Source organism: Fopius arisanus, unplaced genomic scaffold (genome assembly GCF_000806365.1).
Source record: "Fopius arisanus strain USDA-PBARC FA_bdor unplaced genomic scaffold, ASM80636v1 scaffold00002, whole genome shotgun sequence".
NCBI classification, from domain to species: Eukaryota; Metazoa; Arthropoda; class Insecta; order Hymenoptera; family Braconidae; genus Fopius; species Fopius arisanus.
In genome coordinates this window covers 225,233-227,178 of record NW_011887741.1, presented here as the reverse complement: position 1 = coordinate 227,178, position 1,946 = coordinate 225,233, and the positions used below count along the sequence as shown (strand labels likewise).

General features: G+C 30.3%; 1 protein-coding gene and 1 long non-coding RNA gene across 2 annotated transcripts in view; one reads left to right on the top strand and one right to left on the bottom strand.

Annotated features, from left to right (window-relative positions):
- The window catches only part of LOC105265658 (uncharacterized), a 2,262-nt gene extending 1,198 nt beyond the window's left edge, over positions 1-1,064 (bottom strand). Inside the window, exon 1 of the long non-coding RNA XR_892092.1 lies at positions 921-1,064. This is a non-coding gene — a long non-coding RNA (uncharacterized lncRNA). The remainder of the gene's footprint in view (positions 1-920) is intronic.
- The window catches only part of RhoGAP93B (MyTH4 and RhoGAP_KIAA1688 domain-containing protein RhoGAP93B), a 39,136-nt gene that overhangs the window by 22,381 nt on the left and 14,809 nt on the right, over positions 1-1,946 (top strand). The gene's annotated exons all lie outside the window — the stretch shown is intronic.

Genomic DNA, 1,946 nt, shown 5'->3' with positions numbered 1-1,946 from the left:
TGTATTTTCAAAGTAAATTAATGGGAATATTTATATAGTATATGGCATATGGCATATAGCATCTCAAAGAAAATTTTTTGTTCTTCAAAATGGCAGCAGTTGTATGTGATTTAGTTACGTTTTGTAGAGTTAAAAGTTCTATTTTTTCCAGTTGTGATAGCATCTCGTCCTTTTTTTCCCCCGGAAACTGCAAATGCTCTTTGTTTGCTCTAAATTTTTAAGAATTGACTTGTATCATGTCAAAGCCCGGTTCCATCGAATTAATTCATTCCTTCAAATTAGTGAATTAATTTAGGGCCGTGGAAAAATTCAGTGCAGGCGTTTTCAACATTGATGGCCAATTTTCGTTCATTACTAATGCTCGTAGCACTCGATCGAATTTATGGAAATAATATCTTGCGGACATTCTCAAGATCTCAACAAACTCTTCATAACGTCGGTTGAATTTTTTCTTTAGTATCCCCCAAAATCCTCATCTCTTCATTTTCTTCATTTTCCTTTACAAACTTATCAAATATATGATCCAAAATTCGAAAGAGGAAATAAGAATTCTGCAAAAAATGTCTAATATTAAATTTTCATTACGACAATTAAACTGATTACATTCAATTACATACAATGTACCTAGCGCAACCGATTAATTCTTCAGAAAAAAAAATCTATTGACACTTTACAGTAGAATAGTTCATGGCTAGTTTGGGAATCAACCGGTTTCTTCTCATTAATTGTTGTTATATTCAATTACAAAATATTATTGTGTTTTTTAAATTCACTAGGTCTCCGAGATGGTAAATGCTCACTCTAAATTATTGCTTATTAATTATTATCCTGATAAATCTTTAGAAAGCTATTAAGCACAAGATAAGTTCGAGGGATATTTCCATAATAATCTACAGAAAACGTTTGAGATTATTTTGCACCATAAATTATTGGTAGTTACGTTCCTTCGATTTCACTTCACGTTTTATTATTTTTGGAAGAGCTCGGATGGAATTGTACGCTCAATTATCAGCAGTAATTAGCGTTATTGGTTGTGCCAAGATATTAGCCATTGTGCCATTGTTTTCTCCAGTGCATCTCAATTATTGGAACTGCATGCAATTGATTTCGCTGAAATTTATATCAGAACTTTTGACCCACTTCTGGTTTGTCTATATATCGACCACGGGAAAATGCATGTGCCTTTCTAGTGCAGCCATTCAAAGTCATAAGCTGCTAGATAAATTCTTCAAACTTATCGATATTGGAATTTAAACGTCAAATTATTTGACAATAATTCAAGTTATTTAGAGGAAATAATCTTAAGTCTCAAATGACGCTCAGGTAAATCTTCGTAAAATAGATAATTATTGACAGATTATTTGCAAAATGTCATTATAAAACAATATAAAAATTCTTCAAAACTAAAGATTTTACTGAATTTTACGAGAAGACTTTTCCGATGGCATAAAGTCATTTCAGAGCCCGCGTAACTTCTTTTGATTATGATTCAATTCCGGAGATAATCGGATCGTTTTCATCTTCATCAACGATTTTTCATAAGTAAATGATCGTGTTTTTTTCGGTTTTTGCGATAATTCTTGTTTTTTTTTATATTTAAGTAATATCCTATACATTGGTTTCAAAGCTCATTAAATAAGAAATAATGAATATATAATATAATAAGTGAATGATGTGATTTTTAGCATGTTTCACCTAAATCTCCAATGTGGTTTAATTTTTTTATATTCCCAAAGCAAATGATTAAGGATAATTATGCACAATTGTAAAGGAAATTTTATGAGCTTTCAAATGCCATTGTTTATATCTTATTTAGATACGTTTTTGTTGAGTTATTGCAGCTTTTTCTATTTTTCATCGTTATGTCACCCTCAAAAATTAATATTTATTGCTAATTATCGTAGCATTTGATCTAAATTATTGGGAATATATGAATTTTTTAGGGA